This window comes from Bos indicus, chromosome 1, assembly GCF_029378745.1.
Source record: "Bos indicus isolate NIAB-ARS_2022 breed Sahiwal x Tharparkar chromosome 1, NIAB-ARS_B.indTharparkar_mat_pri_1.0, whole genome shotgun sequence".
Taxonomy (NCBI): domain Eukaryota; kingdom Metazoa; phylum Chordata; class Mammalia; order Artiodactyla; family Bovidae; genus Bos; species Bos indicus.
In genome coordinates this window covers 95,433,841-95,445,180 of record NC_091760.1, presented here as the reverse complement: position 1 = coordinate 95,445,180, position 11,340 = coordinate 95,433,841, and the positions used below count along the sequence as shown (strand labels likewise).

At 44.8% G+C, this 11,340-nt stretch overlaps 1 long non-coding RNA gene across 1 annotated transcript; it reads right to left on the bottom strand.

Annotated features, from left to right (window-relative positions):
• Positions 1–715: 715 nt before the first annotated feature.
• Positions 716–8,037, bottom strand: LOC139179489 (uncharacterized). Its single transcript, XR_011563868.1, has 4 exons — positions 7,858–8,037; positions 6,864–7,214; positions 2,730–2,805; positions 716–1,953 (listed from the first exon to the last, which is right to left on the bottom strand). It is a non-coding gene; the product is annotated as an uncharacterized lncRNA (long non-coding RNA).
• Positions 8,038–11,340: the final 3,303 nt, after the last annotated feature.

Here is an 11,340-nt window from a genome sequence, read left to right as displayed (position 1 = left end):
ACCAGAGGATATACGTCTTCATTTTGAGACATAAGGTGAGAAAATGATGATGGGTGCAGGTGGCACTAAGTGTGGAAATGGAGAAGACAGGGATGAGAGAATTCCCACTTGGAGGGATCTCTACTCGTAGCGAAAGAAGGAATTCTCTTCAGGGAGGGAAAGGCCTGGAGGGATAGTTTGGAGCTTGAGAAGAGAAGACAGGATTCAGAACAGGAGAGCCTGAGCAGCCTTTGTGGCCATGCCTACCACAGTCAGTGAATGTCTCTGGCAAAGATGAAACCCAAGGGGCAGTGTCAAGAAAGTGAATGACACTTTACGAGTGTTTTGATAATGTCACAGGAGGTCAGATCCTAGGGGAGAGAGAAGAATCTCCTTATGGATAGGTAGGAGGGGAGTCAGAAGCACTGGTAGTTTGAATATCACAAAGAGATGTGACATGGCTTAATATCCTGCTCTGGTAAAAGTGGGAGCTAGAGTCAGCACGCCAAGTGCCAGGACCGTTAATAGCAAACATTGATTAAACATTCACTGGGTTTCCAGGACCAGGCTAAGCCTCTTAAAAGCACATTTTCTTTCAGTTATCATAATCTTTTATAGAATATTGTTATTTCCATTTTACATATAGGGAAACTAAACTTTAGAAGTTATTTTTCTCAAGGCCATGTGGCAGATTTTATTTAGAAAGACAGCTGCAACCACATCTCCCATCCTCCACAATGTGGCCTTGCCACCTCAGTCACAGTATGTGTATGCACGCGCGCTCAGTCCTGTCTGACTCTTTGCGACCCTGTGAACTGTAGCCCACCAGGCAACTCTGTCCATGGAATTTTCCAGCCAAGAATACCGGAGCAATTGGTTGTAAAGAAATGGTTGCCATCTCCTTCTCCGGGGGATCTTCCCATCCCAGGGATTGAACCCATGTCTCTTGTGTCTTCTGCATTGGCATGTAGGTTCTTTACCAGCTGAGCCACCAGGGAAGCCCCTTCAGTCAAAGGGCAGAGTCTAAGTCCCCTACCCCTGGGGTTGTGACTGCTTTTACCAACAGAGCAATGACTGAAATGACCGACTTTCAAGCTTTCATTATAAATGCCATGCATCTACCACCAGCCTCCATTGGAACACTTGGTCTGGCAAAGGACGACCACCAGCTAAGAAGTTTGCCATCCCAAGGGCTGCTGGAGCATCCCCTGAACATGGCCAAGCTCCCAGGCGACAGCCTCCATCTGGCTCTCATATCTGGTCCAACCTCAACCTTTCAGATGATGGCAGATCAGGCCAACATCTCAGTGCAACCTTAGGAGACCCAAAACAAGATTTACCCAGTGCAACCCTTCCTGAAGTTCTGCCCCTCAAGATGAGGAGCAAAACAAAAACGTCCTCTCTTTACAACAAGTTCTAGGGTAATTTGTTACACTGCAACAACAATCAGAATAGCCTCATAACATCACGGAGCAACAGAGCTAGGATTTCCCTGCAAGCCTGCCTGCCTGGCTCTGGAGACCAGCTGTTCCTGGCTTCCTTTTGAATATTCTTCCTTATTCTTGTCTCTAGCACAAGTTCTTCCTCAGACCATATACTGGACAAATGTTTGACCTACTTCCTAGACAGATGCCTTCTTACCTCTGTTTCTCCTCCACTTGATAGCAAGTTTACACGACATAATGGATATAATGTGTCATCGTCCACCACTTATAAAACATAGCAATGGTTATCAAAACCTTTACCACATTATTGCTAAACAAATCTTCAATTCAATCAATTATATATTATTTTAATGCTTTTGCAAGTCAAAAAACTTTCCATTTCTTGGGCTTTAAAATGGCAATGTCTTTCTTTCATAAATATTAACCAGAAATTATATAATACCTGAGTCTTCATGCTCCCCCTCTGGACTTCTGCCATGTATATTCAACTTGAGGCCAAAGACAAAGTAGACACTGGGTTCATAATGATCTGTTACGATTGAAAGAATCATGAATTAAATAGGGTTGGGAGTTTAAACTTGTATAACACTTAGATCTTACTCTATTTCCCTTTTTAGTATTGCCACCTCTTTAAAAAAAAAAAAAAAGGCATCATTTTGAATGATCTGTCCATCCTGAAAATACCTATGTCAGACAGAACATGCTAGAAATCGTGCAGCCAGTTAAATGTCAAGCAGAAACGAGTCAACATGCCCCGTGTTTCATTAGCACCACCCGGTGAAGTCCCAAACCCTGCCTGAACTGAAATCTAAGCCACACCAAAATCATGCGGTCTGTGGATGCATTTGTTTTCCTCTTGAATTTTAAAGGGCTGAGTTGTTATTACTGAACTTAGAAACACGGCTCTCCTTGAGTCAACAGTGCCCCTTTAAATATCATTTGCTCAGTACCTTCCTTCGTTTATACTGTTGCTCCCTTGTCACTAGGGTCTAAATGGGAAGCTTATCTTTGTATCAAAAGGGAACAGAATCTTTTGCTCAAATACTTCACTCCCTTCACTACTTCATTACGGCTCCATCACTAGATTTCTCTTCTAATATTCCAGAGCTATGCCCCTAAAGTTGACAGGAGCCACTGGCACACCCTTCCTAGAAGCTGCCCTTCTCATCAACCAAGGCTGGTCATCTTCAGTGGGAGCCTCACGGAAGGGGTGATGCTGTGTTCTCCTCTGTGCATTAATTACTCTGGAAGAGTCAAGGGTCTGGAGCCTACATGAGCCACCTGAGACCAGGGTGATGGCTTTACCATGTCAGCAGTATTGTCTAGCTCTTCCTCTTCACATTCCCAATTTTGTTCTTCTTCTGTTTGTCCCCTGTACCTGCTAAGATAAGAGCAGACTTATAAACATGCTATGAATAGTAAAATACGGTGAAATAACAAACATACATCACTTGATAATCACAAGCAGACTAGGGCTTAGAACAGTCACCTGTCATTCCAAGGCCCATGTTTTAGTAGTTGATGTTTATTACGTTGCTAGCTGGAGATTTGGGAACAGACTATCACAAGCAGTGTGAATCTGGAGGTTCCATTTTATCTAATCTGAATATGACAAAGTCAGTCTTGTTTTGCTTCCAATTCTGCAAAAATGTCTCTGGCTTCTGGACACCAGGTGTTGGGCCATGCTCCAAAGAGGACTGCAAGACTCGTAGTTGCCCAACCTTGAGACTGAAGAAAGAGCCCAGATATAGCAACAGGAACGTCAGTGGTTTTTTGGACAGGGGATCTTACATGTCTAAAGACAAAGGTCCTAGAATGACGTCCCACTATGCATGACAGCAGGTAAGGCATGGCAGCAGTCTCTGCTACTCAGGGGATTAGGTTCCATTTATAGGGGGAATTTCTGTTGATGGGTGGGGCTATGTTCCCTCCCTGTTTTTTGACCTGAGGCCAAACTATGGTGGAGGTAATGAAGATAATGGTGATCTCCTCCCAAAGGTCTCGTGCACCACACTCCATGCCCCTGACCCTGCAGCAGGCCACTGCCGACCCACACCTCCACCGGAGACTCCTGGACACTCACAGGCAAGTCTGGGTCAGTCTCTTGTGAGGCCACTGCTACTTTCTCCTGGGTCCTGGTGTGCACAGGTTTTGTTTGTGCCCTCTAAGGGTCTATTTCCCCAGTCCTGTGTAAGTTCTGGTGGCTCTATGGTGGGGTTAATGGTGATCCCCTCTAAGAGGGCTTATGCCATACCCAGGTCTGCTGCACCCAGAACCCCTGCCCCTGTGACAGGCCACTGTTGACCCATATCTCCTTAGGAGACACTCAAACACTCAAATGCAGGCCTGACTCAGTCTCTATGGGGTCTCCTGGTGCACACAAAGGTTTTGTTTGAGCACTCTGAGCATCTCTGGTGGGTAGGGGGTTTGATACTACATGGGATTTCACCCCTCCTACCATCTTTTTGGGACTTCTCCTTTGCCCTTGGACATGGGGTATCTTTTTTTGGTGGGATCCAACATCCTCCTGTCAATGGTTGTTCAGCAGTGAGCTGTAATTTTGTAGTTCTCACAGGAGAAGATGAATGCACATCCTTCTACTACACCAGAAAGATATGCAGAGTACATCATGCAAAATGCTGGGCTGGATGAAACACAAGCTGGAATCCAGATTGCAGGGAGAAATATCAATAACCTCAGATATGCAGATGACACCACCCTTGTGGCAGAAAGTGAAGGACTAAAGAGCCTCACGACGAAACTGAAAGAGGAGAGTAAAAAAAGTTGGCTTAAAGCTCAGCATTCAGAAAACTAAGATCATGGCATCTGGTCCCATCACTTCAAGGCAAATAGATGGGGAAACAATATAAATAGTGACAGACTTTATTTTTTTGGGCTCCAAAATCACTGCAGATGGTGACTGCAGCCACGAAATGAAAAGACGCTTGCTCCTTGGAAGAAAAGTTATGACCAATCTAGATGGCATATTAAAAAGCAGAGATATTACTTTGTCAACAAAGGTCCATCTAGTCAAAGCTATAGTTTTTCCAGTAGTCATGTATGGATGTGAGAGTTGGACTGTAAAGAAAGCTGAGCACTGAAGAATTGATGCTTTTGAACTGTGGTGTTGGAGAAAACTCTTAAGAGTCCCTTGGACAGCAAGGAGACCCAACCAGTCCATCCTAATAGAAATCAATCCTGAATATTCATTGGAAGGACTGATTCTGAGGCTGAAACTGAAAGAGTCAGTTCCTAGGCAGGTTGATAAGGAGTCTAGGGGTCCCCAAGGAGAGAGGGGTCTGGAACTCTCAAGGAGGAAGAAAGGACAAACTTTTTTTCTTTCTCCACATTCCTTAGGATTATATAACAATAATGTATCCTGCCTAAGGACAGTCTCTGGATTAAACCTTCTGTTATCTTAAAATGTAAATTATGGGAGTAGACCTGGTCTTTACAAGGATGTATCCTGCCTGAGGACAGTGTTATCTTAAAATGTAAATTATGGGAGTAGGTCTGATGAGGTCTTTACAACCTCCAGACATTCTTTGGATTATATAACTTCATTGTTAACACTAGCAAGCGGGTACTCTTTCTGCCCCCTTCTGATGCCTATGTCAGAAGCTTTCTCTATCTCCTTTATACTTTAATAAAACTTTATTACACAAAAGCTCTGAGCGATCAAGCCTCCTCTCTGGCCCCAGATTGAATTCTTCTCCTCTGGGGGCCAAGAATCCCGGTGTCTTTGCATGATTCAACAACAACCTTTCATCTTGGGCACTCGTCCGGGATTCTTCAGGACAAGGTAAGGATGCTTGGAGCTTTAGTTCTTTGTTCTCTTAGTGAACACGTTTTCTGCTGTGCCTCACTAACTCTACGGTGTGCTTGTGTGAATGAATGGCATGCCCTGCGTGAAGCAAGTAAGGAGCCCTGCTCTGTGGTTCCACGGTGATCTCATACGGCTTATGGCAGAAACCTGTCGGGGCATTATACCGACCTGCCAATGCCAATACTTTGGCCACCTGATGCAAAAAACTGACTCATTGGAAAAGACCCTGATGCTGGGAAAGATTGAAGGTGGAAGGAGAAGGGGACAACAGAGGATGAGATGGTTGGATAGCTTCACCAACTCAATGGACGTGAGTTTGAGTAAGCTCTAGGAGTTGGACAGGGAGGCCTGGCCTGCTGTAGTCCATGGGGTCACAAAGAGTTGGACACGGCTGAGCGGCTGATCTGATAAGGGGAATTGATGTCAGGTGGGCCCCTCAGTTACCAGGGAAACCAGGGCCTGGGGCAGGAGGCAAGCATGTAGGCAGTTACTGATGAAACCTTATAATTAGGAGGATTGGATAGTCACATGAATGAAACAGGGCCTTGTTGAGCAGGGGATGGACACAAAGGAAGACAAAAGAAAAATAGCTGTCCTGAATGGCCTGACCATAAAATTCACCCCTTCACATTTCGCATGACCCTTACAATCTTGGTCCATCCCTCTTCTGTGATATCCCTGGGCTCAGGTATGTACCGGGGGCACTGCAAACAGACATCATAAATGCAACACAGACAATAGCAGCTAAAGAGTATTAAGAGTCCAGGAAGTGGGCAAACATGCAAGCCAGCCAGTTACAGGTTCCAGTTTTCATGAAAGTCCAGAGGACAACGACAATGGTATCTTGCTATAGACCCAGCAAGCAGACTCATTTCACAGCGACGCCACCACTGTGCCCAGTCTGCAAACAGATTGCCTTTGCTCAGACTAAATTTGTTAAGAGGCACTGTACAGGGAAGATCATGACCATTGACCAACATAGAATCAGTAACAGCATCTTGAGATAGTGCTACCCCTGAGGTTTCTGTCCTAGGGGGCAGTAACATACCATCTCTTCAGCCTCAGTCCCCAGAGCCCATGCTGAATCCTGGCGAGGCCCACAGGGTTAATATGGTTGTGCCTTCCTCCAGTCAGGCCTAGATTAATTACCTTATTGGTCTTAGGTGGAACAGGTAGCAGACAGGTGAGATCTATAAATGCCTTTCTAATCCTATTCCCCACAAGGCCACAGATGGCAGTTTTATTTGCTGTTGCCACAGGTTCCAACCAAACCCTTCCAGGTAACTGGCCATATGCAATTCACAAATCTGTCCCTGAGTTAACATCTCTAAAGCCCACTTTTGTAGCTGTTTAGGGTTGATGGTTCAGGGGTATGCTGATATTCTGTATCTAATCCAGGTCCTTGCATTTTTCCTGTGTTCAATAGCCACCCCCATGCATTTAGGTGAGCCATGAATGTGGGGCTGTTCCTTTTAAGATGGAGAGACCTGAGGTTAACAAAATATCAACATAATGGAAGAGAAAGACAGCCCTCATTGAGACGACCATCACCTCAGGATCACCCCCATAACTTCCCGTTCCCTGACCTTATTTCCCAACAGTTCTATACTCACAGGAGTTTCCTCGGCTTCTTAACCGCTCATCAATTATTGGGCTGCACCCCGCAGGCCTGCAAGCCTTGTAGTTGCTCAGCCTTGAGACCTGAGTAAGACCCCAGGTACAGCGACAGAGACATCAGTGGTTTAGTGGACGAGGGATCTTAGACGTCTGAAGCAAAAGGTCCTGGAATGACAGCTCCACCATGTGTGGCAGATGGCAGGCAGGACACGGCAACAGCCTTGGCTACTCAGGAGAGGAGGAGGCTACCATTTATAGGGGCAAGTTATGTCACGCTGTCTCGTCAGTTACCAGGGAAACCAGCAGCTGGGCCCTGGGCAAGCAGGCAGGCAGTTACTGATGAAGTCCTGTAATTAAGAGGATTGGATAGTCACTGAGTGAAGCAGGGCCTTGTTGAGCAGAGGATATACAGAAAACAAGGGAACAGCCATTTTTTTTTTAACAATGTTTCAGGTCTACAGCAAAGTGACTCAGGTTACATACATATGTATCTGTTCTTTTTCAAATTCTTTTCCCACTTACATTGTTACATAATATTGATCAAAGTCCCCTTTGCTATACAACAGGTCAGTGTTGGTTATCCTTTAAAAATTTTTTTTAAATATTAGTATTTATCTATTTGGCTGTGCTGGGTCTTGGTTGGGGCAGGCGGGATCTTTAGTTGCAGCATGTGGGATCATAGTTCCCTGACAGGGGGTCAAACGCTGGGCCCCCTGCATTGGGAGTGTAGAGTCTTAGCCACTGGGCCACCAGGGAAGTCCTGCTAGTATCTAAAGGCAAGTCCGTGTGACCAATGCACAGTGAGGCCAAATAATACCAAAATGCCTGAGTTTGAAACAGAGAAAGGTCTTTGTGCCACAACTACTAAGTGGTCTTGGTGAGGGCTCCAGAGCCATGCAGGACATATATCCCCCCTACCCCAGCCTGTTCCCTGGCCCAAGGCAGGGTGAGCTGGAGGCCTAAGGGAGAAAGCTAAGATCAGCCTCTTACCTCACTCTCCACCTGAGGGCAAATGATCCACTGATTGTTGGGTGAATGGCCTCCCTAAGGGTCTCACTGATGCTTGCTTGTGGGCGGGGCCCACTGTGGCACCGACCAATGAATGACTGAGGAGGACCACAAATAGTCCCTCATTGATAGTTGATTGCTTGAGGGAGACGCTCACTACTGCTGACCAATGGCTGAGAAGGACCGGTCCCCTAGTGATGGTTGCCTGGTAACAGGGTGGTGGGTGGGGGCTGGGAGGGGTTAATCAGTTCAGTTCAGTCCTCAGTCCTGGAGGGGTTAATGGCCCATAGCAACTAGCTGCATGCTGAGATCTGCGCTACAAGGCACTCTGTTACATCCTGTTTGGAGCATGGGCTCTAGGGCATGTGGCCTCAGTAGTTGTGGCTCATGGACTTCAGAGTCTGGGCTCAGTAGTTGTGACACAAGGGCTTAATTACTCCTTGACATGTTGGATCTTCACAGATCAAGGACTGAACTGGTGACCCTTGCATTGCAAGGCAGATGCTTAACCACTGGACCACCAGGGAAGTTTCAAATATAGCAGCGTGTACAGGTCTGATGCTAAACTCCCTAACTGTCCCTCCTCCAAACCCTTCCCCTCTGGTAAGCATAAGTTTGGGAAATAGCCAACTTGAATGGCCTGACCGCACACTAAGTCTATTTTATTTCAGAAATTTGGAGTTTTAGGTAGAATAGGATGGTAGAATAGCAGGGATCTAGAGTCAGACTGCTGAAACTTGAATCCTGCTCTAGGACGTACAAACTTCCATCACTGGTTGTTATTTGGGCAAATTCCTTAAGGCAGGTAACTGTTTATCCTGATTCTTCTTCAGTAAAATGGAAGTACCACAAGAACTTGGAGAAGGAAGTGGCAACCCATTCCACTATTCTTGCCTGGAAAATTTCATGGACAGAGGAGCCTGGCAGGCTACAGTTCATGGGGTCTCAAAGAGTTGGACATGACTGAGTGGCTGAGCACAGCACCCCATAAGGACATAAACTTTGTATTTTAAACACTGTATCCCTAACACTTAGCACATTTCCTGGAACACAGTGGGCATTTAGTAAATATTTGTTGAATAAGCTTACATATGAATGTATGAATATTGCTTACATAGGAATTCTTTTTGTTCATAAAATTATCCACTCTGGCAAGTATTCATGAACATTGATGAATTTGAGTGCATTTGAATTGAAACATCACTGCACAATTGAAGCATCTTTCTATTTCTAGGGTGACAGGATGAGACGGTCGGATAGCATCACCAACTCCAGTGAAGGACAGGGAAGCTTGGCGTGCTACTGTCCTTGGGGTCACAAAGAGTCAGGCATGACAATTAAACAACAACAATTCCTTTCTGGTGGGCAGAAGAGGGGTTATAGGGAATCAAGAGAAGAGGATGGAATGTCAGAGTGACATCAACTCTCTCCTGGCCTCTGGCTCTTTTCATCTTGGATTTTACCCCTGAGGGGTAGAACCTAGATCTTTTTTTTCCTGAGTATCCTGCTTAGCCTTCAAAGTCAATAAAAATGATGCCTAGATGATGAGCATCTTTCATAGCAATCAGGTGTTAATCTCAAATTCTATTTCTGATTCCTGTGTAACCAACCTGCACCACCCTCGGCAAGTCACGTTGCCTTGTAGAACTGTGCAGGGCTTCACACTCACTCTCAGGAGGAATGCTAGTTGGCAGGGTCATTGTGGGACAGATGAGAGGGGGAGTGTGAAAGCCCTGTGAAAAGGACGGCATAGGCAGGAATGCTCAGCTTTTTTAACTAGGAGATGAAACTTAGAGACTCGTTTCTCTATGAGATTTGGAGTATAATAGTCAAGACAAGCCATCGCAAGTCAGTCAGTCTTGTGTTAGATTGTATTGCACAGACCACAACGAAAAGATTTCTAGCGTTACTGCATGATTTAAAAATTATGGTCTCTCCAGAATTGAAAGAGACACGTATACCCCAATGTTCATTGCAGCACTGTTTATAATAGCCAGGACATGGAAGCAACCTAGATGTCCATCAGCAAATGAAGGGATAAGAAAGCTGTGGTACATATACACAATGGAGTATTACTCAGACATTAAAAAGAATACATTTGAATCAGTTCTAATGAGGTGGATGAAACTGGAGCCTATTATACAGAGTGAAGTAAGCCAGAAAGAAAAACACCAATACAGTATACTAACGCATATATATGGAATTTAGAAAGATGGTAACAATAACCCTGTATATGAGACAGCAAAAGAGACACTGATGTATAGAATAGTCTTTTTCACTTTGTGGGAGAGGGAGAGGGTGGGATTATTTGGGAGAATGGCATTGAAACATGTATAATATCATATATGAAACGAGTCGCCAGTCCAGGTTCAATGCATGATACTGGATGCTTGGGGCTGGTGCACTGGGATGACCCAGAGGGATGGTATGGGGAGGGAGGAGGGAGGAGGGTTCAGGATGGGGAACACATGTATACCTGTGGCAGATTCATTTTGATATATGGCAAAACCAATACAATATTGTAAAGTCAAAAAATAAAATAAAAAAGAGAATTAAGTATTTGAACAACAACAACAAAAATTTATGGTTTCTTTAGTATATACCTCCTCAATGGTTCCACAAATGCACATGGAGCAGTTTGCTTGTGCCAAGCACTGTTTTATGTAGAGAGGAAACATTAGGAAGGAAAACTCCTGATCATGTGGATTTACATTCTATTGGTGGAACCAGACATATGAATAGACAATTACCTCTGTGTGATAAATACAGAGAGGAGTGATCAAGGATACTTGTGCTCTAGTGACCTTGAAAAGTGCTCCTCACTGCTGTTGGAGAGGTGGTATTAGTGTTGGAGATTGGGGAGTAATACCTGAGATGTGTCTTGAAGAATAAGCTGACATTCAGTAAACATTGAATGGATGAGTGGTGCTTATCCACTGTCCTTGGTATTAAAGTCCCTGGGAGGCAGAGCCTAGCAAGGGAATAAGGAAAGAGAGAGATTTCACAGAGGAATAACCAGCATTCCATTTTGAAGATGCTAAACAGGAGGCTGGAGTGGAGAGAATGAGCACAAGAATTGATTCAGGGGTCTTCAGGCAATGGGAGAATACACTGTCAAGGACCTCAGACATTATCCTGCTGGAGGTGGGAAGTCATTTTCATTTGTATTTTTCCAGTCTGAAATGCCTTTTCATCCATTAACAGTCATATGGCTGGGAGCCTCTGTTCCTTTAGGTCTGTGCTTTGAAGGAAAACAATACAGAGGGACAGGGAGAGGTGCTGCCTTACAGAGGCTGCCGGGGAAGCTTTGCTGATATTTGGCAGACGGCTGAAGCAACTGAGATGTTCAAGTCATGTGAGTATCTGTTAATGAATGAAAGAATGTTTCAGGCTGGAAAAATAGAGAAGGAAGGAAAATAAAGGCTGTTAGAGAAGGTTAAGTAAATTACAGTCAATGCAATTAAT